The sequence below is a fragment of the Stenella coeruleoalba genome (genome assembly GCF_951394435.1).
Source record: "Stenella coeruleoalba genome assembly, chromosome: 14".
NCBI classification, from domain to species: domain Eukaryota; kingdom Metazoa; phylum Chordata; class Mammalia; order Artiodactyla; family Delphinidae; genus Stenella; species Stenella coeruleoalba.
Window position 1 is genome coordinate 40,708,358 of NC_137160.1, and position 24,106 is coordinate 40,732,463.

The 24,106-nt window shown below is 38.5% G+C and overlaps 1 protein-coding gene across 14 annotated transcripts in view; it reads right to left on the reverse strand.

Moving 5' to 3' along the window:
• The window catches only part of DTNA (dystrobrevin alpha), a 390,818-nt gene that overhangs the window by 208,303 nt on the left and 158,409 nt on the right, over positions 1 to 24,106 (reverse strand). The window contains exon 1 of one of the 14 annotated variants that reach the window (XM_079942542.1): positions 8,777 to 8,868. The exons of the other annotated variants lie outside the window; for them this stretch is intronic. The gene's annotated coding sequence lies outside the window, so the exon portion shown is untranslated. Of the gene's footprint in view, positions 1 to 8,776; positions 8,869 to 24,106 lie in introns of those variants that run through there. 14 annotated transcript variants of the gene reach the window in all.

Here is a 24,106-nt window from a genome sequence, read left to right on the forward strand (position 1 = left end):
TGAGAAATTACACTTTTATTTAACTAAGCAACTCACACTTACATGTTTATTACAGAAACAGAATGGGCAGATCTAGAACATATGGTGTTTTACAAATCCGTTCATCCACTAAGAACGATTTGTAATACTCAACTCAGAACTTTGGTTTTCATTTACTATAAGAAATGTTGAAAAAATAGACATTTGTGCCAGAAGTTGTTTTACAGAGGAGGATGGTGAGGACCAGAGGGGTAAAGTGACTGTCCAAGATTAAGCAGCTGGTTAGTAACAGAGTAGCCTTGAACCTTGGGCTGCTAACACTGCCTCTTGTTTTTGGTTGATTAAAAACCCAGAAATGGGAAAACCTGGAATCTTCTGTTTTCCAAGTTGGTAATTTTCTGGAATATTGTGTCACCATAATTTCTCCTAAAGCCAAGGAAACTACAGTTGAAGGCAGAATCCTCAGACTGGCATCGCCTCCGATGGTAGATGCAGGTGTAGGCTACCGCAGAGGCACCCTGACATGATTGAATGATCCGCACGCTTTATGATGTTGTAGAGCAATGACGTAGATAGTAAATAGTTCAGAATATGGTCTGTTGGTGTTTCTTAACAAGGTGGAATGATTTTTATAATCTTTTGCCTTCTGAGAAACTCACAGATGAGAATGGAAGGAGAGGCTCCAGGTCGCACGCGGCAATTTGCCCAAGAGTCCTGCTGCATGAAAGTGACCAGATGCTTTACCCACCATCTCTCATCAGCTAGTCCTTCCCACCTTTCTTTCTTCCCCTTCCCTTCCCCCCTTTCTTCTTTTCACCAACACACAGGCCGGATGTTACTATCCCACGTGCTAGGTGGCTTGAAGCAGCAGAAATGTGAAGTCAGGAAATCCCATGTTCAGAAGAAGGAAGAGAATGGGGGGAAGGGGGATCACAGCAAATAAAGCGGAGAAGATGTCTGATGGCAGTAAAGCCAGAAAAGGAAGGGACAGAGGAGCCTAGCTCTGTACTCTGGCTGGTGGGAGATGGCCTCTGTCTCTAGACCCACCCTTCGCTTTCCTCTCCCAACTGTCTTCTTCGGCCCAGGTTATCTAAAACAAGGGCATAATTATTTTTAACTTTCATGGCTTCAGGCCTCCTAGGCTTTTGGGTTCATAGAGAAAATTCTATACAATAACTCCCCCCTGCCTCTAATCCAAGTTCTCAGATATATTCATGATTGCATTATATTTATTTAACAGGATATAAAGAGATTTTCACGACACAATTAACACCTGTTCTCTCACATTAGAATCCAATAGTTTTTCACTGTACTTAGATTCTAGGGACATGCATACAACTGACATTCTTTGAATTAAATGTATTATTACAACAGTAGCACTTTCAGATATTTTTTGGTTTCTTAACGTACATGCTACTAATTTTTAAAAAAATTGGGGTTTGGGTAAATTAGACCTATGCATCTGGGAATAAGTTATATGTTAAAAATATTATCCCTCCCTCATGAATGCAGCTCTCCAAGTCAGAGCAACAGGAAATAAATGGAAATCTTACACCATCTTATATAATTTTATATAACTATATATGTGTATATGATAAATCTTACACATACAGATAAACTTACATCCAGCTATATCTGGCAATGTAGAGTCACTCAAGAAATCTCTGAGGCCTGGGCACCTCTTAGGATCAAGCTTCTGCTTATACTCCTCTGCCTGGCAATTTTGGGAAGCACGTTTTGCATTTTTGGTTTTTGCCCAGGTCCCTGGGTCATCCCAGATTGCAATCGACTAGGAGGGCGATGAGCTCAGATAGAGATGCTGTGTGAAAGGACCCACAGGGAGGTTCAGGTTTCACGCCTTAACTGGGATCTGTGACTGCAGTGAAAGTTGCCATTTGGATGATATCTTGATTATGAGCCAGCTTTCATTTTTGCTATTCCTTCTCGACCAGGAAGTGGCCCCCATCTCAGCCTGTATCTCATAGGCAGTGATTGAAACCAGCTGTCTGGTAGGCAGCTCCATCCCCACCCCTCTTGGCTTCTGTCCCCTGAGACCACTTCAGAGGATGCAGACTGATTATCCATAATCCTTTCTAGTCTTGAGTCTGAGGGTGGCCACCTCCCAAACTGTCACTGAATTAAAGGCATCCGTCCTCCCCTCTATTCTCCCAGAAGCCCGGTAGACACTTGCAAAGCAAAATTCTCATGTGAACATTGATTAGGAAGAGAAAATGATACTTTTCTCTCTTTAACTTATTTCATTCTACATCAGCTATCAAATTCTAGTTTGACTGTGTGACTTGAAGTTAAAATTTAGTGTCATGGGATAAAATAAAACTCTGTCTCCTTTCATCGGGCTCCCTGAAGAGCTTTTGGTCAGTGTCCGGATTGGAGTTAGGAGTCAATACCTTACCACTGAGTACCACAAGAGAAAGAAGTATTTGGTTCATCTGGGGCGCCATATTTTAGTCCTATAGTTTGGATGGAAGTTGCTGGGGTCGGATTGTTTCTTATTAAGATAATCTCCTCAATGTAGAGCACACAGAAACAGGATGGACCACCAAAACAAGATCGTAATCTTTACACTCATGGTATCAATTTAAATAAAGGCTTGATAATCATTGGTGGTAGTGGGACTTGATCAAGCACATACACTCCCAAATGAGGTTATGTGGGAGGAAACCAAATACTAGACTGGAGTGAATATTCACATTTTTATTCACATTCATGTCCTTACTGATCTTCCCACTTAAAACAGTACTGCTCCCTCATTCTCTATTGCTTACCTTCATATATATTCACCCACATAGCACTTCTACTACTTATTATTTATTCATTGTTTGTCACTTCACGCTAGGATGTAAGCTCCACGAAGGCAGGAACTTTGTTCACTACTGTACCCCTGAGGCTTGGAACAATGCCTAACAAATAGGCAGTAATACTTATTGCATGAATGAATGAATATACCTTGTGGTCCTCTTTTCTTATAAACATTTGATCCAGTTTCCTCTTTCTACCCCTATGAGTTTGCACCATACTGAAAATAATTTCCTCACAATGGGAAAAATTCAAAGGCCTTTATTCACTCCGAAAAAATGAAGAACCCAAGTGAGCATTATGTCTATTTTCCTTGTTAGGTAGAACTAGGATTGCCTAACTGTGAAAAGGAGGATTGAAGACGAGGTTGTCTAGTATGTCTTCTGTAGCCTTTTCTTCTCTTTTAGTTATGCTTGGGAGACTATAGTGTTATGAGTCCAGCTTTCTAGACTTCAGAGGTTAGGATGGAGACCACTTTCAGATCACTGTAGTCATAGGGGGCAGGTTCAGTGTCTTGAGGACCAGTTACAGATGATGAAGACCAGAGATCTGCAAAGGGCTCCCCAGAAAAATGCAAAGATGGGGCGTCGCACTGCACTCATAAGCATGCATGTGGGGCTTTTCTGGAATTTTACACTGTCAGTTGTCTTAAGTTGTAGCAGTTATTAAGGGATTTGGCTAAGAATGGTCAAAGTCACTTGGGAAACAATAACTACTCGTGCAGATAATTTCCCAACAACTTAAATAGGTCCTGATTTTTACGAATGACTCTTTGCTGCCATGGTCACAAATGGCATGCTAGGAACTAGTATCTATAGGATGGATAAACAACAAGGTCCTACTGTATAGCACAGGGAACTATATTCAATATCCTGTGATAAACCATAATGGAAAAGAATATGAAAAAGAATATATATGTGTAACTGAATCACTTTGCTATATAGGAGAAATTAACGCAACATTGTAAATCAACTATACTTCAATAAAATTAAAAAACCAAAACCCAGTGGCATGCTAGGGTGTCATGCCAGTGCTGAGGCCGAGCTCAGGACTCTGGCTACCCCTGTTCACACACACAGCATCAGTCAGATCCCTAACTACCTAACAACAATGAGGCTGGAGGAAGAGGAAAAACTCAGATCTGAAAGGTCCTTGAAGCACCGTGTGATGTTACAGAAAGGAGGCTGAATAGGATCAGAAGCCTGGGTTTTATTTTTGTCTCTCCCACTAACTAGCTGGGCAAATCATTTATACTTAACTGGGTTGCCGTTTTCACATTAGTAAAATGAGGGTATTGGTTGAGACCAGTGCTTTTCAACCAGGGATGATTTCGTCCCCACCCCAGGGACAGTTGGCAATGTAGAGAGACATTTCTGATGGTGGAGGGAGGGTAAGTGAGACTGACGTCTAGTAGGTAGAGGCCAGGGATGCTGCTGGACACCCTACAGGCACGGGACAACTCCCGTCAGAAAATAATTATCAGTCCTAAGTGACAGCACTGCCGAGGCTAAGAAACACTGGTTAGATGGTTCGAGTCCCCTCAGTCCTAATAGTATCCTCTAATTTTACCACTGGTCTCCTCCAGACCTCTGACGCCACACAAGTTAGGCCTAATTCCTCTCTGGAAGCTCCTCCAACTCTGTCTACTGCATCAAACTCCTCCCGCATCGCCCAGCTCTACTCTTAGCCCCTCCGTACCCGGACCTTGGTGTCTGCACACCATGCTTTGTGTTCCTTCTCTGTAGCACATGTTACTACGTACAATGGCTATAAATTTTCTTCTCTGTATAAGAATATATGCAACTTGGTAGGGACTGTCTTGTTTATTTCTTCATCGTCTTTAGCACATCATCTTTAATGATGAATAATTCTCCTCACTAAATGTTTGTTCAATTGATGGTGGAACAATTAGCAAACATTCTGACGGTCAGTGTTTTCTCACTCTTTCCTACACAGAGTTGTGGTATAAACTTATGAGATCATGTCACCAGATCATTAGTTACTGGCCTAAGAACAAAATAAAGTGGCTCAGGAAGCTACAGTAAAGTAGATTTGGGATCATGGCCTTTGGACTAAAATCAGAATCACTCCAGATACAAGGTTATTAGGTCAGAATCAGGGAGGAGACTGTGGAGATGGGCCTTTCTGGATGCTTTAAAGCTGGAGACAGAATTAGTGCACAGGGATGGCTACTGGGGCACCCTCTTTGTTCCAAAGATTTGTTCTTGTTGACACAGAGTTCAGCCTGAGAACCAGGAAGGTCTTGGATGTCTGCACATATTTCCTATTAAGCGCATAGATTGTTGCTTCAGGCTCCGAGGATAAAGAGGCTGTAGCGGTGGGACAGCCTAGCTGCTCCAATCCAGTGTGATCCACCCAATCGCAGAAGGGCAGAGCCACTAGAATCCCAGCAGAAATTCTGGGCGCCAAGGGAATTACTGTTGAGAATGGCTGCATCTGCTTCTTGCTGTGCAGACACCTCATTTCTGTGAAGTTTTGAAGTCTTTGGCCAAATAATCAGGGAGATGAATCTAATCTCAGAGGGAGTCGTGCATCTGCAATCCCCGTCCATCAGATTACATACAGCCCAATGATGGCAGAAACATGGGCTGTACTTCACAATTCTAAGAATCTAGATACCTACACAGGGAAAGTAGAGTCACTGCCTGCCTCACCTCTCAGCTACTTTACTACCCCCTAGGACATATAACAAGACCACAAGAGGATATTTGAGCAAGTGCAAGATAGTAGCAGAGTGTCCCGTTTTCCTCTTGATATTTCACCAACAGACAGGGATAAAAAAATTATACTTCATCACTCAGGTTAAAGTAAGATAAAGTGGAGAGAACAACACTATTTGGATGAAATAGCTGTCAGAGGAATGGACATATACATTCTGCAGTGAATGTGGAATTTTTTCCCAGCATAAAGCCAGAGGCCTGCTGACATTCAGGAACCCGTACGAAAAAAAATATACGCTTGTCAACATCAGTTCAGGCGGGTATTCAGTCAACTGTTTTAAAGGTGCTGAGAAGGAAGAAGGTGGTTTATAAAGGATTTCTCAGCTCTGTTCCTTGCACAGCATGTTTTTCAGAGGGAATGCCTTTGTGTTTCTATCTGCTGCATCTCACTGTAGGCGAAGGCAGTTGCTTACCCAGATGATATTTGCATTTTAAAAGAACATCCTCCCCATATGTTTAATGATTTGCACTGAACCTGGGCAGTGTCCCTCACAGAGGAGCTCAATCATGGAGAGCTCACTTGAGTGTCCATCATTTTTTCTTTTTTAAAATAATAAATGTAGGGCTTCCTTGGTGGCACAGTGGTTGGGGATCTGCCTGCCAATGCAGGGGACACGGGTTCGAGCCCTGGTCTGGGAAGATCCCACATGCTGTGGAGCAACTAGGCCCGTGTGCCACAACTACCGAGCCTGCGCGTCTGGAGCCTGTGCTCCGCGACAAGACAGGCCGCGATAGTGAGAGGCCCGCGCACCGCGATGAAGAGTGGCCCCCGCTTGCTGCAACTAGAGAAAGCCCTCGCACAGAAACGAAGACCCAACACAGCCAAAAATAAATAATATAATAATAATAATAAATGTAAAAGTAATTAGCTATACACCACTATTTATGAAGAAGCAGGTTTAATAAAAAATGAATCAGAGATGGCTGGAAACTTAAGAGTTTTTTATAAAAATAAAGTACTTTTAAGAAATGTGGAAAATATAATAAATTATAAAGAAAACTAATGCCATCCACATTCCACTACCCAGAGACAATCCCTATGAAGGTTTTCTACATTTACTATATTATCTAAACATTATATCTCATTATCTATACATATATATGCATACACACATAATTTTTAATGAAATTGAGGGACTATAAACTATATATAATTTTATTTCAAGTTTTAATTTTGCTTTTTGTATCCTTTTTATTATTAGTGATCCACACATATTCAGCATGACTACTTCCTCGTTTCTGGCTCTGAAATTATTTTATCAAACTTGCTAATTAAAGGATATGACATATGAAGTTATCGGGCATCCACAGTCACCAAACCCTTCTTTAGTTTACTCATGTGCTTTATACACGCTCACATCCACACAGAACGCATTTCTGTTATATTTCAGAAGAAGGCAGTAGATCATTTTATTTTATAGTAGTGCTTATTTTGTTATAGAAACCTCTACTGTACAAAACCCATGTATCCCAAAATATCAGAAACACAGGAGCCATTTTTTTTTCCAGAATATGCTTTTAGAGAGAGTGATTACCTCATTTTGTAGCTTAAAAAAATACAACCGTGAGACCAGTGAGTGTCTCATTAACTTCACAATCACTAAACTGAATTGTCTCAAAAGTTTTCTTAAATGAAAATCTCCTTTTATGAACAATATGCACCTACACTGAGTACATACAAAAACTATCCCCTAGCGGTGACGTCATTAAAACTTTAAGCTCTGCATGTTGAACTTAATTCCAAGAAAGGCGGAAAGATGAACAGATTTTTTGCTGACCAGGAGAAAAAAGATTTACCCAAGCTCAGCCTTTTGTCTCTTGCATCTCAGTACACCTGCCAAATTGATCAAAAAGAGAATTAAATTGAACTTTGAGTGTTAAATCAGAATGTGTCAAAGATTTATCCAATGAATTTTTAAAAAGACAAAATTTTAATTAGCCGCAGGCAGGTATATCATAGATTCTACTGAAATTTCCCTGGTGATATGTGACCATCAATATCTGTTTCAAATTTATGTTCATTCATTTGCTAAAGTCCTGCACACTTCTTAGAGATTAATCATGCCTTGTGATTTGATATGTTCTGTTTGATTTTACCATGATGTAAAGATCAAAACAAATAGAAAAGAAGAAAGGAAGGAAGGAGAGAAGAAAGGAAGGAAAGAGGGAGTGAAGGAGGAAGGAGGGAAAGAAGTCATGAAACTGGATATGGGGTCGGGGAGCCACATTAAAAAAAGATTTTCTGGACCTTTACCAGTTACATTCTTAACATTAACGAAGTGATGGATAAATACGGGAATAAAGGTTTCCATGCAGAGAACCATACCTCCTCCAAATATCTTGAATTAACTTTTTGTACTAAGCAGATAGAATTCCACATTTTTAAACATTACTCTTCTCTAATAGATTACATAAAACCTAACCAGAAAGCTCACTCTCATTAAAAAACATGTCTGCATAATAGCAGTTATTTGGACACAATTTCAGTGACAAACGTTGTTTTTTTGTTTGTAATACATCTCATGTATCTTGTTTCCCCAGAAAAAATATTTATGTGCAAAATATGGAGAGTGTTTTCTTAGACAAAGAAGTGTTTCTTCTGGAAATCATAAAGAGACAGAAGGATCTGATTTTGGGAGCCAATTCGGGCCTTGCCCTTCAGTGGTGCACTATGACCTTGACTGATGGCCTTGAATATGCCCGATGTCCTAGTAGCCCCTGAGGACACCTGAGACCCTGACTTATTTTCATCTGACTCAGAGAAGATGAGTGTCTTTTAACAAAATGGAGATAAAAGATATACATTTAATTTGGTATCAGTAATTTCCATGCCATTTTGGAGTTAAAAAAAAATATTATACCCTACATCATAGGTACGCAAACCTTTTGTTCTGAAGGCCCCATAGAGCTTGTGATTATGTGTGTTATATCTATCAATATTTAACTTATTAGAAATTGACTTAGAAATTTAAAAAAATATTTACTTATAAATGTATTTACATAACAATGATAAACCTTTTAAATGTAACATAAATGGTATCTTTTTAAAAATAAAATAGTAACGTTTTCCAAAACAAAAAATGTAGTGAGAAGTAGGGTGTGCTTTTTACATTTTTGGAAAACTCTTTAATTTCTGGCTTCATAGAAAGAAGATAGCTGCGTTTTCATTTCTGCTCCTGCACTTAACCTATTGCAATATGTTGTTTTGGTTGAAGAATATGAAGAAACTCCAAACTTACACAGATATGCAGTTCAGAAACGTAGAGTATTTCATAGCCTTCCAGATGATTGTGGATATTTTCCTTTGATTCGCCTCTGAAACTCGACAAGTATTGTTTCGTAAAGGTGAGTTGCCATGTGGAATCTGAAACCACATCAATGAACCTGGCATAGTCCATTACACCAAAATTCATGATCTGTCTCATATTTGTATTGATTTTTTAACTTATGCGTGATTTTCCAACATCATGAGTTGGCCATTTGAGAAGTATTGGTTCACTGTGTTATGCAGATCTTCCAAATGTTGATCCATTTCACTCTCAATAACAAAGAGTCGTATTCGTTAATGTCACCATCAATCTCATCAGAAATGTCTTTTAGGTATTGGGAAGCTGTCAGGCTCACAGTGGAAGATGTAAGCTTTCCAAATTTCTAATTTTTACTTCCAAGTTTGAATTTTGTCATTGTCAGAGAATACTGTTGGTTTTCTCTGCTGTGATAGGCTCCCTTCATTCATTTTCAAGGAAATCGTCACCAAATACCACATCTGAGTAACCATAGTGTGCCTGCCAGTTGTTCTTTCAAGAAAACAGGTTGTTCTGTGAAAGATGTGGCTAGTTCAGTTTGCACAGCAAACAGTCTTACTCTCAGACACCCATGGTCCCTCAATATATTTCAAGAGCACTTTACGCTTTCCATTGCCTCACACAGGATATTAAAAAGATGTGCATCAGAGTTTCAAGATGGATTAAGATTTTTGTTGTTGTTATCGTTGCCTGCTTTGTTTTTTACTGTTTTTGCACGACAGTGAAGAAGATAATTACTAACCAGTACAGTCTGGTGCCACTGCCTTGATTTATAATACAATTCACCAATTTTATCCACCATTACTTTTTCATCATCAGTGCAAATGTTCGCACAATCAAAATGGCAAATAATATGTTAGGGTTATTATTAAAATAGTTTTGGCCTCAAGGGCCCCATGAAAGTGTCTTTGGGACTTCACTTTGAGAACCATTGGCCTAAAAGGAAGGGAATACAAGAAGGTGGTTGAGTGGAGGCTCTGAGGTTGGACAGAGTGGTGGTAAATGGGGTGGTACATCTCACCTCACTTTTGATTTAATGTTTATGTAATAGTGATTGAGTTACCTACCCACTCCAAGCCCCATTTTCCACACCTCTAAAATAGGAATAACAACAGATCTTACCGCCCAGAGCTGTTCCAAGGATTAAAGGAGATCCCTTAGCATAGTGCCTGACCCACAGTAAACTCAACAAGTATTAACTATGATTATAACATTTATATTATCGCTTCTTTTTGAGATCAAGAAACAATGATGTGAGTAAATCAGAATATCAACTGTGTTTGTTGGAATCTGTTTATGCTACACCAGTCTAAATTTAGTTCTACATTTCCTCTGTGAGTATAAGCTACATGCATATATATATATTTTCCAACTAAGTTGAGTACAGAGATTGATAGTTTGCCTTTTGTAGGCTGATTTTGAAAATCCTTATGTAGTCAATCAGGAGAGAGATTTCTTGGTAGTTAGAGTTGGTGATGACAAATGAGAGATGGGATTTTGACGGGGACCCATGATCTCTCAATCCCTGATCTGCCACCTGCCACAGTCGTGTGAGGGAAGCGGATATTACCAGTGGGTTACACTGATCAAAAAGCCAGATTACAAGGAGTCACAGGGGCACCATTTGCCTAAGGCCTAGAACCAACGCTTGAGAAATGTCTTTCCTACAACATTTACTCTTGCCCAAATCTCAGTCCTCCAGATTTGACCACTTTGTGGAGAAAACTGAATTCAAGGAAATGGTCTCTAAGGAAAAAAGTGGGAATGAGGGTATTTGCCTCAGGAAAGGGTGAGGCACGTATGCACACACACGTGCATACATGTATGTTGCACTCTCACCAACAGGAATTTGGCAGAGATTCTGAGTGTAGGAAAACTCTAAGCTCATAGGCCCATCTAACTGATGTAAATGGGGGAAATAGGTGGGTATAGGTCAAGGAGACCCAGGCACATTCTGCATGCATATTTTATCCCTACGAATGTTTTTTATTTCTTCAAAGACGTATGCTCTCTCTTATTTTCCTTGTAATTATAAGAGGTTCACTTGGTCTATTTTTCTTTTTATTACTTTTGATATTGACCTGAGTAGAACAGAAAACATCCAAAACCAAACAGCTCTTAACAACAAGAAATCAACGATGCAAAAAGCTTGATTATAAGTGGCACAAGCCATTTGGTCTCAATGTTGGAAAAATAATAGAGCGAGTTAGAGATGGAATTGAAATGAAGAGTGTGTGCCCTGGTGAAAGACAGCAGCTCCTCTGGTTGTCCCAAGTACAAGCATGGACCCAGTATGGCCATATATTCCTATTTTCATGGTCAGGGTGGAAATCCATATTTTTACAAGAAATTTTCAAATTTACAAATGGATAGATCAAACATAACATGTTGGCAGGGTTTGCAGGCTACCATATTTTGCATTTCTCCAAAGATATAATTTCATTTCCCCTCCATTTCATGGATCAATGTACTGTGCCCTTGACTCATCTCTGTCACCACTCATTGGGTTTACAAGGGTGGGAAGGGAGGATAGAGGGGAGCCTTGATCGCCCTCTAGTGGCTACAAAGTGCCAAAACAATTAGCTGAACACTCCATTCTGTTTCTTTACTGGAAACTCACTAAAATCAGTAAAGCAGACTTTGGCTACTTTGTGTGAGATGTGAACCACATAGTAATTTTACTGTTAGTTCAGATTAGATTCTGGGATAATAGGCAACAGAAAGAAGGAACTGGGAAATCAGTTTGAGGAGAGACTTAAGACTTAGAGTGCACAAGAGTTCCAGACCTAGCCACCAGGGAAAGAATCAAAAGTTTTGCTCCAACAGAAGGCAGGCTGGCTGAAAGGTAAATATTGTGTTTTACATGCAGAGATGAGTACAGTGTGAAGGATCATCTTATCCACTGGCTAGAGTTGTATCTAGTAGTTACTGGCTAATTTGATCCCCATTTTAAGAATTTGATAGTAGCTTAGCATTTATTAATTGATGGAGAACATATTATATCCTCTTATTTAGAAGCTGAACTTGAGGAAAAAACTTTTAGGGTGGGAAATGAGATAAATTAGTTAATTTTGAAAAAATTAAAGAGAGTTTCAAATAGCTCCGTAATATAGAGCTAATAAAGGTTCTTGAGAAAGTTGAAAAATAGATCCTGTGACAGCCCTGTTTCACTTGGATGCCCATGTTATCTTAAAACACTGTCCCCAAGTATTATATGCCTCTAGCTCAAATGTCTACTTTCAAGGATGGTTCCCTCTGTGTATTCATTGTCTTGGTGGTTTGCCCTGCTTGACACACTCAGATAATCTAATGAACTGAAATACAATTGTTTTTAGAAGCTCAATACTTCATTATACTTTTGTTTTAAAAACAGTTTTTGAGTTGAGAGTATGTCAGAAAAGCCACGCAAAAGAATGTGAATGCTGTTACAAGGTCAGCCTTTCAGAAGCTGGAGGCAGCTGTCACTGGCATGCTGTCAAACAAGCACCATGGGCAGCGCGGCAGCATGGGCCATGAGTCAGCAGCTCTGACAACACCAAATATGGTAACCCATTAATGTGCAAGATAACAGGTACCCATGCTGCATCAGAAAGCCCTAGAGAGAGGAAATATTTCTTTTTTCATGTTTATTTAGAAGGAAATCCGGATAGGTCATTAAAGCTCGGATGTGAGTTCCTGTGTGTGTTCATGTGTGTGTGTCTGTATTGGAACCTGGATTATGATATTATCCATATGGATTTCTTCTGTGAAGAAAAACATACTCAGGTTGAGAGCTGAAATGTCAGAAGCTAGGCATTTCAAAGGGGATACTGTTGAGCTAAGAGGGAGTCATGTTTTAGATCCGGGCTGTCCCATCCGATAGCCACCGTTTACTTCTGGCTATTGAGCAGTTCACATGTGCCTCATCCAAATTAAGATGCGTTGGAAGTATAAGATACACACTGGATTCCAAAGATACAGCACAAAAAATAATGAATCATATCTTTTTGATAACTTTTTATATTGCTTACATGTTGAAATGATAATATTTTTGATATATTGGGTTATGTAAAATATATTTATATTAATTTCACCTGTTTCTATTTTTAAATGTGGCTACTAGACAATTTAAAATTACATATGTGACTCGCATTGTATTTCAACTGGACAATGCTGCTTTAGAAGATATTTGATTTCATCTCCTTCCAGTCTCTCTCTCTCCCTCTCTCTCTCTCTCTCTCTCTCTCTCTCTCTCTCTGTCTCTCTCTCTCACACACACACACACACACACACACACACACACACACACAAGGGATAGGAAGGGGGCCATGGTAGTGGGTCACTGAAAAATTACAGCTTCAAAGTTCCATTCAAGGTGCTGACTTGGAGATCTACACCAAAGAATGGGTACAACGTAAGCCAAAGCCCTGGAAGACATCCTACCTTAAATGTCCAGTTGGCCTCAACTTTAGGTCCAGGGGTGAAGGGGTATTTGTCATAGTTCATTTAATTCTGGCCACCTTACTAAGAATGAAAGGGACCGCCAAAGATGCTGAAAATGTTTTCCTCTCATCACTCTTGTAGAAAAACAAAATGAGCTCTGTAGAAATGAATTGGTGTAGCTTCCTGAACTTTTCAATCTGTTTTAGATATAGATGCTCTCAAGAATGATTTGACTGTGGTGGTACCAACTGGATCATAATACATTGGGCTAAAACTTTGACTTAATAAGGATTTTGATAAAAGCAAAATCCAGACACTGATTTGGCTTTTTAAAATCAACCAGTGAAAAATCATACTTTCCAGATTTGCCTGAATGTGTGTTTTGTGTTTTGAGTGTGATTTCGCAGTGCTATTAAATTATCCCCCTAAATTCTGGCTGGTGTTGACAGGTTCCTAGCAGCCTTTCTCCTGTACCTTGCTGCTCCATCCTTTTTAGTTTTAGTCCATGAAGCAGAAATGTCACCCAGCTTCTCTTCTTCTTCATCTTAGCCATCATCTACTTCGAGGACTGTGGAGGCCTGGAGTTGAACAGATGCCAATTTGGGGCTCCAAAGCCATTCACCTCTTACCCTTAAATTTCTCTTTCATCCATTTTAACTTTAACTATTGACTTTACTTTTTATGAGTACAGCTGGAAAACAAAGAGCTGAACAGAGGGCTCATTGATGGTGACTGGGCCAGTCTGAACGATTGTCCAATGGAATATTCTAGCAATAAAACGGTAGTGGTGTTCTTGGCTCCTGAACTAGTTGGAAGAAAGGGTGAAGTTCCTCAAATGTTTCTTCATTTAAAGCTATGCAAGGGGGACTTCTATTGGAGAATGGCTCATTATACACCCATAAAATCTCTTTCTAATATTCTTCTTTCCTTAAATTGATATATCCAAAATTTAGTGAATTCATGTAAAGTTACAGAAATGTTTTAAAGGAAATTAACAGGTTCGCATTTTAATAATTTTTCAGATATTTTTCATATGCATGCTTTCTTATTTAAAAAATTTGAACGTTACATTAAGTGGTACAATATGAACATTTTCATAAGGGATCAAAGCTAGATAAACACTTTTACCACCACTTTGGGTAACTTTTAAAAAATCTTTTCAGTTTGGACAGTGAAAGGAAACTGGTTTATACCACATTTAACTTTTTGACAAGTTTATTTTTTCATCTAAATTCTGGACAAGTGTTTCTGAGCAACATAAAAAAAAAGTGACTATATTTGGAAAACATACAAAGCAAGAAAAATTTAGGCAACCTAGCAGAAGCTTCCAGCATTTGTAGCACAGCAATCTTATATTATCTGATTCCAATGGTTGCGATTTAAAAGATGTTAAGTAAGACTACAAATATGGAAAGATTATGTAAAGCAGACTGACTTAATTGCACAAAATTTTAGATAACTGCATTACAGTGTTAAACAAAACATTTCACCATCTAATAGTTAGAATTTTCTCTTGTCTTTATCCTAGATTTATTACCAAGAAATGTAACAAAATTAAGGACTCCTACATATTCTAAGGTTTTACGGGTTTACTCTTTCAGAGAAACCAAACAAAGAAAAGCCACACCATTGATGGCAGCTGTGACAACTGTAAAACATGGTTTGGGAAAACTGACAGGGCTTGGAAGGCTTCGACATGAGAGTAAAAAGCAACTTCAGGTTGCTCCCTGACCTGGAAGTTCAGGAAGAAAGGGGTTAATGGTGATTGACAGTTCATCTCAAGTCCTTTTAGCATGGCTTCACCATTAACAGAAGAAGAAAAATGACACGATTCTCAGACATTAAAGGTAAGAGGAGCCCCTCTGTTCTCTTGAATGTGATTCCTGGCATGAAATAAAACTCAAAAGTATAGATCTTTCGAAGAAGATGTGGTATATATATACAATGGAATATTACTCAGCCATAAACAAACAATGAAATATTGCCATTTGCAGCAACATGGATGAACCTAGAGATTATCATACTAAGTGAAGAAAGTCAGACAGAGAAAGACAAATATCATATGTTATCACTTATTTGTGGAATCTAAAACAATGATACAAAGAAACTTATTTACAAAACAGAAATAGACTCACAGATATAGAAAACAAACTTATGGTTACCAAAGGGCAAAGAGGGGGGGATAAAGTACAGATTAACAGGTACACACTACTATATATAAAACAGATGAACAACAAGGACCTACTATATAGCACAGGGAACTATATTCAATATCTTGTAATAACCTATAATGGAAAAGGATCTGAAAAACATATATCTAAAACTGAATCACTTTGCTGTACATGACACATCATGTACATGATACCTGAAACATGATAAATCAACTATACTTCAATTAAAAATAAACAAAAACAAAGTATATAGCTTTCACTGGCTTCACCATGATGAATTGCTTTAATGAATGGCTTACTTCACCTTTTCTAGGATTGACAGTCTGTGCTTAGCGTTTAGCAACATTAAAATTGGAAATGAACTCACGACTGAGATATGCCTAATTAAAGAAATAAAAGGAACTTATAACTGTAGCTTTATAAAAGGAACTTATCAACTGTGCTAAAATTTGACAATGAGATAAAGCCATCCTGTAATGGTATTCCTCAAAGCACAGAATGGTGGTCAAGAACATAAAGTCCATTTGTATAACTTAATTCTTTCATCTGCAGCAAGAGAAACAGTCAACAATTAAATATTACTGTGAGCGTGTGTATAAGCATACGTGTGTGTGTGTGTGTGTGTGTGTGTGTGTGTGTGTGTGTTGGGGATGGGAGTGTGTGTGAAGCATCCCTTGTGTGCTCATTTAAGGGTAGAAAGGAAAGTTGATAGGTTTAAGAATAAGGTAAATTGACAACTCAATTTCTTTGTGTGTATGAATATTGACTTTTTTCCCCAGAGAGTCTATCTACTCCATGGCACAAGTATAAGACTCCTGGAAAGACCAACCCTTTCATACTCCAACAAAATAAGAGTTTTATTGTACTCAAATGCATCAAGTTCTTAGAAAAATACTCAGGCAATCTAACTTCCAGAAAAATTTATCTAGCAGTACTAACAGTAAACGTAAGTACTAATAGGAAAGAGAACAAAATTTAACCAGAGTAGTGACCCTTTGAATATTTTTAGAAAATATTAGAAATTAAACCAATAAAATTTCCATGATAAAAGATGAAAACACATAAGAAAATCAACAGTTGAATTGGCAAAATGCACAACAGTCTGCTTAACATATCTAAGAGTTTTTCCTTCTCATCTAATAATAGTTAATAATGATGAACAGAATACTCAAAAACACTTACCTGCATAGCTATGCTTTTAACCACTGTTGCCTTTACCAGATAAAGTTAAACAAGTAGGATTCTGAGCATCTTTAAGCAGGGGAATGATGGTGTGGGGGAGGGGAGAGGAGGCCCTGGTTGTGGGGTGAATGACCCGGCTTATGCCAGGCTGATGTTCATCTTCCTCTTACCCCAAAGTACCACCAATTGTGTGAGAGAAAGGGAGGCAGTGATTTCCAATAAGTGACCCAGAGAAGGCTGGGGGTAGGTGGCTGTACTGTGGGAAGGTCATTTCTTGAACCCAGCAGTTTACTTGCCTGACTACCAGATTTTGCCCAGCTGAATAAGAGAATACCATATGTTGTCAGCATGCTACAGGGTTCTGAAAAAAATTACATATATTACTAAAAGAATTCCTTAATATTCTATATATCTATAGAATATAATGTTATATTATATATATAATATAATTCTATTATATATATAATTCTACCCAACTTCCTAAATACATACATAGCAGAAAATTATCCTACATGGAAGATGAGTTCCAAAATCTTCTGCATTTGGGGCTCAGAGTATGAGGTTTGCTTCCAGAATGTGCCCAAGAGATTAACTTTCACAACTGAGCTCTGTTCCAGCTAGTCTTTTTTTTTTTTTAACATCTTTATTGGAGTATAATTACTTTACAATGGTGTGTTAAGTTTCTGCTGTGTAACAAAGTGAATCAGCTATATGTATACATATATCCCCATAGCCCCTCCCTCTTGCGTCTCCCTCCCACCCTCCCTATCCCACCCCTCTAGGTGGTCACAAAGAACTGAGCTGATCTCCCTGTGCTATGCACCAGCTAGTGTTAAAAGTACTGCATGCTCTGAATATACACTGGCAAAATGCAGGAGTACAGTATAGTGGCCAAGAGCATGAAATTATAGCTATTACTTATTTTCTCTACAAGTATCTGCTTATCTTTAATCTAAGGATAATACTAGTGCTTACTTAGAGTAATCTTGTGGATTAACTTAGATAATGAATGTATTGTACCTAGCATACAGCTAGGTACTCAATAACTGCTCAAGGATTATTAACCAGGGTGAGGAGTGGAAAGTAACTAAATAGAAATGAGAGCACAGGAGTATTTCCAAAGAGTCATTTTTTAAATTAAAAAAAATTTTTATTGTAGTATAGTTGATTTACAGTGTTTCAGGTATATATCACAGTGATTCAGTTATACATACATATATATATTCTTCTTCAGTTTCCTTTCTATTATAGGTTATTACAAGATATTGAATATAGTTCTATGTGCTATAATATAGGTCCTTGTTGTTTATCTATTTTATATATAGTAGTGTGTATCTGTTAATTCCAAATCTCTGATTTATCCCAACCCCCTCCTGTTCCCTTTGGTAACCATAAGTTTGTTTTCTATGTCTGTGAGTCTACTTTTGTTTTGTAAATAAGTTCCTTTGCATCATTTTTTTAGATTCCACATATAAGTGATATCATATGATATTTGTCTTTGTATGACTTATTTCACTTAGTATGATAATCTCTACATCCATCCATATTGCCGCAAATGGCATTATTTCATTCTTTTTTATGGCTGAGTAATATTCCATCGTATAAATGTACCACATCTTCTTTATCCATTCATCTGTTGATGGACATTTAGGTTGCTTCCATGTCTTGGCTATTGTAAATAGTGCTGCTGGTGCAGGTGTATCTTTCTGAACTAGAGTTTTCATCTTTCCTGGGTATATGCCCAGGAGTGGGGTTGCTGGATCATTCGGTAACTCTACTTTCAGTTTTCCGAGGAACCTCCATACTGTTCTCCATAGTGGCTGCACCAATTTACATTCCCACAAAGAGTCATTTCCTAAGTGAAAATCTCCTCCCTGTCAATTCACAACAGCTCTGTTATATCAGCTATTTGAGATATCACTACTCAAGCTGGAAGAACATTGTCCAATCACAGAAAATGGAGTATGGCAACCAGATGAATGACTGAGGCCGCCCAAGCCCATAACTAAGTCCACAGTTCCTTGCTGAGCCACCACCCTAACCCAGACTTCCTCTCTGAAGAACACTCTGAATGTTGGCTTTAGCAGATTATCTAAAATGTCCTCTGACGGCTGGCAAGGAAAGTCCTCAAACCCTTTTACACAGTTTCAAATAAAGCTCAGACAGCCTTAGCAAGTCTTCATAAGTACAAACTGGCTGAAATGGCCCATGTATCTGAAGATCTGTATCGTGGGTCTCTAGTTCAAAACTGTTTGGAATTTCAGCACAGATTCCACAGTGATACTTTAAAATTCCTTAGGGCTAAGTGTTTTTTCCTTGTCCTTTTATTCAAACTGACCACTAACACACTGGAGAGAATCAAGCCTCAACTAGAGCATTCATTGGGGAGACAATCAGGATTCAAGTCCAGTATTCACTGTGAATAACAGAACCTGCCACAAGTACGACGGGTGTGCTTAGGAAATGCAGCAGTAATCACTAAAAATGCTAGTGGTAAATCCATGCAGAGAGCTGTAGAACTGAAAAGCTACGGCGAGGAAGAATGTTATTTTTAGCAATCAACAGGTAGAAGCCCACTCTAGTTTTCCTCTTTTCTGATTGAATGTAATTATAAGAATATACAAAAAGCATAAGCGCTGATCTTAGAGGTGATACAGTTTCAAGTATTGAATACTTGAGACGTGTAAGCCTTAATAAAATATTATCCACCTATGAGGTATTTATGTAAATCTTGGACTCTTGTAAGAAACTAATTTTTTCGAGGAATTGTACTAGATTTAGGCTTAATCACTTTGAAACAAATAATTTAATTGCTCTGCTTGACAATGTGGGTCATTAGAAAGTACCAAAATAAGGTTATTCTTATCCATTTCCAGAAAATGTATTCACTCATTTATGTATTTATTATGAACATTGCAGCTCATAGTGTGAAGTTATGAGCTCTGGAAAATACAATGATAAATTGGACCTGAACTCTGTCCCCTATAGCAGTGTTCCCCAGCCTTTTTGGCACCAGGAACCGGTTTCATGGAAGACAATTTTTCCACAGACCGGGGGTGGGGTGGGGGATGGTTGAGGCGGTAATGCGAGCAATGGGGAGCGATGGGGAGCGGCAGGTGAAGCTTGGCTCGCTCGCCCGCCACTCACCTCCTGCTCTGCAGCCCAGTTCCTAACAGGCTGTGGACTGCTACCGGTCCACTGCCCGGGGGTTTGGGACCCCTGCCCTATAGCACGGAGATCTTGTAGAGTAATGAAGACTCACTACTCATTACTCAGACTCATGAGGTAATTAGCTGTAATGTGGTATCAAAAGTACCAAGAGCCAGAGGAGAGATGCATTTACGATATTAGGATTTCAGAGGATGAAGAAACGTGGGAGAGATTAGTCCAGCTGGGGCATCTGGGGGCCTTCACCGAAGAAGTGTCATTTAAACGTAGCATGACTCCCTCTATATGTTGGTGCTTAATAAATATTTATAGAATAAATAAATGAATGGATGGATGAAAAGACATTGGAGGGATGAAGGAGCACAATGCCCGGCACACACCAGTTACTCAGCAAATGCTTCCTGAATTGAACTGCAGACTTTGAGAAAGGACATTTCAGTCAAGGAAATAAGCAAACACATGGGCATGTGGACAGTGGGCAGGGTTATGTTGGGGAACTAATGGGAAAGGGGCTTCAAAATCACGGGGCTGGACCTAGAGATTATCATACTAAGTGATGTAAGCCAGACAGAGAAAGACAAATATCATATGATATCGCTTATATGTGGAATCTAAAATATGACACAAATGAAATTACTTACAAAACAGAAATAGACTCACAGACACAGAAAACAAACTTACAGTTACCAAAGGGGAAAAGAGTAGGGGAGGGATAAATTAGGAGTTTGGGATTAACATATACACACTACTATATATAAAATAGATGAACAGCAAGGACCTACAGTATAGGGAACTATATTCAATATCTTGTAATAAACTATAATGGAAAAGAATCTGAAAAAGAATATATATATGCATGTGTGTGTGTGTGTGTGTGTGAATCACTTTGCTGTACACCTGAAACACAGCACTGTAAATCAACTACATTTCAATTTAAAAAAAGAGAGAAAAAAATTAAAAAAAAACAAAACAATAACAAAAATAGCATGGGGCTGAACCGTATAGAATGTAGTTAAAGAGGGCGAATGATATTAGATGGATGAAGATATGCCATGGACAGTTTCGTAGCTACTGCAGGCACAGTCCAAACTCCTTGACATGAATTCCAAGGCTTTCTGAGATCTGGTGCCTGCCCACGTCTCCAGCCTTCTCTATTACTCCCCTCTCCATCCATGCTGGACTTTGTTCAGTTCCTCAGTAAACAGCATTTTCTTTCCCCTCCTAGTATTACACGTACTTTTCCTTCTGGTAATCTTTCCACTTTTGTCCTTCTTCTGCCCCCTCTGTTTGGCTAACTCTTACTTACCCCCAGGTCTCAGCTTTACCATCACTTCTTCCAGGAAACCTACCTGCCCCCTGGACTAGGTTGGCTCCCCCTTTTATGCTGTCCCATTGATTCTGTACATCTCCTGGCACCTTATTGTAATTACATGTCTATTGTTAGTCTTCCCTGCTTGTGGGCTCTTCAAATGCAGAGACCTTACCTATCTGGGAGCTGTATTCCCAGGACCTAGCTCAATTCCTATACTACTCATTAAATGAATTTGTTGCATGAATGAAACAGACAAGTTCAGACATGAGTATTAGGAATGTTCATCTGACTGGAGCATATCCCATATTATTGAATGAGGGGAACCCAGGTTTTAAAAACTAAAAGTGGCTGGCCATGGTATATGGTCATTAAAATACCATAAAATTCAATAGTAACAATTAACATCGATTGCATGCTTACCATACCAAGCACTGCGCTAGTTACTTTGCAAGCGTTACCTCATTGAATCCTCATAGTGTCTTATGAGGAACGTAATAAGGAAATGAAAGCACAGATACAATTATACAGAAATAAGATCTGACCACCTTACAAAAACACTGTGTCTATCCCTTAAGTACCACTTGTAGCTCTCGCTACCACAGCTCACAAGATATATATGAAATATCTAAAGGGAATAGGGAGGTAGCTGTATAAAGACAGCCTAAAAAATGTAGGGTATTAAAAAGAAGATCTGAAGTGTATAAAGCTTTGAATGATCTGGAAAAGATGACAACAAACGTATCCACTAGAAATTCACTGAAACTTCAAAGAGGTAAGTTTAAGATCCATAAGGGTGTACTCTTAATATTACTAGGAGTAGGTTGGAAATGGAAAGTAATTTTTAAACATTCATATGACTCATGAGTCATGGAGCTGTAATAAATTACTAACGAACATTAGGATTTAGAGGCAAATTCTTAATCTGACAGTAAGAAGAATAACTACATTCTTTCATAACACATCTCCTGGTGTCACTGTAACAGAAAAAACCGTTTTTAACAGGACCAAGAGTCTGATTCAATGCACTAATTTTATATTCTTTACTGACATTAGAACGGATATTCATAAACACTCAATTGTGGCAGCTTTTTCATACAGATCTGGTATAGTGTCTGTCTCCAAACTCAGTAAATATTCATTGAGTACTAGGAGTGACCAGGGGTGCCACAGACTAAGAACCTGAATTTTCATCCTATTTTGAGGTAGAGACACTGGCTCCGAATCGAAAAGATGATTAAGAGCATCTAAAAAGGAAAGGATCTAATTACCACCATTACTATAAAAAGACTATGTCCCAAGGGCGGCATAGAAGCAAAGCAGGTGTGTACAAGTAGGGAAAACAACACACACTCACACCCACACCCACACCCACACACCTCTTTCACCATTTTCTGTTGATTCATATAACTGGAACTTCAGCCTTGAAGTAGAATGAAGAGTTCACCTGACTCATACTTTTTCTGCTTATAGTTCCTTTTTAGTGCTTTGGCAGTAAATTCAGGTGCTCAGAAGGTCAACTTTTTCTCTTCAAACACTTCGCTTTTAGGATGTGAGGATTTTCATTTTCTGTGCCAGGTGTCAGAATGCAGTGTAATCTGAGATTTGCTTGGCTGTTCTGTGCAGTGGGGAATCTTTAAAAAAATGTAAGACTCCTTTGACTCTCAAATTCTCCCATGTAATTAACTTTATCTAAAACTTTGAGCCCTGGACTCTATTTTTTTTTTTTTTTTTGGTGGAGTGAGAAGTACCAGTTTTGAGATAAGTGAAGTTTCCAAATACCTGACTGGATCTATAAGGAACACCTTGGAATCTGAAAGCAAACTTTATGCCACTTTTATATTCCTAGCCTACCACCACATACAAACTAATGTCAGAACAACAAAGTGAATTTAGAAGAGTTTTCACTTTCCTATGGTTGAATTGGATCACATATAGCATAATATATGTGCATATATTATATATAGCATAATCACATATAGCTTTGGATCACATATAGCATAATCCTGGAGTGAGGTGGCTACATGACAGGAAAGAGCAGGAGAAAAACAAAAGAAACGTCTTTAAAGATTTTTGGAAAAGTGTTTTTATACGGAATGGGGCATATGTCAAAGAGAAAGTAAAGACTATCACACTAGACACAAAATGAAAACATAAGATTATAAACATTGATGTGTTCGGCAGAAACAAGCAAAAAAATTTTTCTTTGTAAAAATCACACTCTCCGCCCCACCCCAGTTTTTCCTCTCCAGAGATCAACAGGCCATCAAAGAATTTCATCTACTGATTTGTAGCACAAATAGCACATTTGGGTGAAAACTATTCACATTATTTCAAGTGGAAATATTTCATACATGTAAATGCTGTTGCCAGAAGAATCCCAGAAATGAGGCTCTGTCTTTAGAATGAGGCAGGGAACCTACTGGATGTATTTCACTGATTGTGGGTATAATGTCCGTAAAGGAAACTTGCCAGGGATTCACAGCCATTCTTACTTGTTCGAAGAAGCCATTTTGCAGACATATCAATTCCTAAGTCATAACATTCCTTTGCTCAGATTGTCTTAAAACCTGATGGATAAACACTAAAATAGCCCTCCTAACACCTCTGGGAAATCACTATGATGTGTGTTTTCAAGATGATAAATACAGACAGAGATAAATTTGTAAGCCAAGAATGAATGCGAAATGGAGGAGAGCAGAATGGAATTCATGAGCATCAAATTTCCAGTCCTCAGTACAGAGCGTTCTTATCTCCAAAGAAATTCTAATAAAGGCCTGAGCCATTACAACTAACTCTGAAACAGGAGAACACTAGCTTCAAGGATAAAGTTTTAACACGATTACAATATTTGGATTACTTCCTAAGACATTAAATCGAAAAATTAGAATAGAACCACATTAAGAAGATACTAAACGTGGCCCAAAATTTACCTTTTAAAACAAATGTTATGGGTAAAATATTTGGACCCTGAAGATTTACACATCCACACACACACGCACACAAAACCCT